The following is a 1,080-nucleotide window of genomic DNA, read 5'->3' as shown; positions in this document are numbered from 1 at the left end:
GGTGTTGGGTGGAGGTGTTGAGTTTGGGTATGGTGCTCTTTCCAAGAGCCGGTGCAGACTCAAAGGGCCGAATGGCCTCCTTCTGCACTGTAAATTCAATGATAATCTATGATTAATCTAGGACAAAGGTTCGGCACAACATCGTGGGCCGAAGGGCCTGTTCTGTGCTGTATTTTCTATGTTCTATGTTCTATGTAACATTTGCACCACACAAGTGCCAGGCAATGGCCATCCCCATGATGTCGCTGGATTCTCTCAGTGCTGTACGGCGCCTGAATAAGCGGCATTTGCATTATCAAGTGTTAAAATTCTGGTATGACCGCGTCTTGTGCACTGATGATCTGAAAAGGATTGATGGTTCTGATGGGAAGCGAAAGCTCGATTGTCATTGTTCACAGTGGGAGTATGGAAACTGCCTTCCACAGAGGTGACCACTTTCTGACCAAATGTGCAGAAGGTCCCAATTGAGTTGGCGAAATTGTGGTCGAGAAATAGTACACAGGGTGCTGAAAATTCATGGGAAGGAAAATGGGGACATAAAATTCCTGACGAGAAGGTGACAACAATGCTGTTGATGACCGAGGCCTCTACAACAGGGGCAACACTGGCGAGAGAAGAAAGAGGTTGTGGGGCAAGCAAGTGGGTTTGTACCCTACATAGGTATAGTGACCATCTTGGTGAATGACTGTCCAAAATTCCAGTCCCTCGTTTTGCTGGGGCTCTTTGTCCTCATCCAGCAGGAGTGAAGAATGGATGGGGTTTGCCTGAGGATATTCGCGGTTTCTAACCCCAAGCCAAATGTTTAAAATGAAGAAAATGGCCAGCAGATGTGCAATTCTGCAGCTTATTCCCGTGGATTTCTGCCCGGATGTTGATTCCGTGTTTTTTTTTTATGGCGATGACTGCAGGAATATTCTTTAGTGATGGACCGAAAGATGTCACCTTGAAGATGATAACTCTCCCTGTTACTTTTGGCTTCTGAATTTAGGCTTCTAACGCAATCCAAAGTTGGTCACTCGTTTGGTTGGGGAGGGAGGTGTAAAATTGGGGGGGGGTTACTGGAGTTTGAAACCAGGTGGG

The 1,080-nt window shown here is 46.8% G+C and overlaps 1 pseudogene; it reads left to right on the top strand.

The window, feature by feature from the left end:
• Window positions 1-269: 269 nt before the first annotated feature.
• LOC140404283 (signal peptidase complex catalytic subunit SEC11A pseudogene) lies at window positions 270-746 on the top strand (annotated as a pseudogene).
• Window positions 747-1,080: the final 334 nt, after the last annotated feature.

This window comes from Scyliorhinus torazame, chromosome 30 (assembly GCF_047496885.1).
Source record: "Scyliorhinus torazame isolate Kashiwa2021f chromosome 30, sScyTor2.1, whole genome shotgun sequence".
Classification (NCBI taxonomy): domain Eukaryota; kingdom Metazoa; phylum Chordata; class Chondrichthyes; order Carcharhiniformes; family Scyliorhinidae; genus Scyliorhinus; species Scyliorhinus torazame.
The sequence above is the reverse complement of the archived record's forward strand: the minus strand, read 5'-3'. Positions and strand labels throughout refer to the sequence as shown.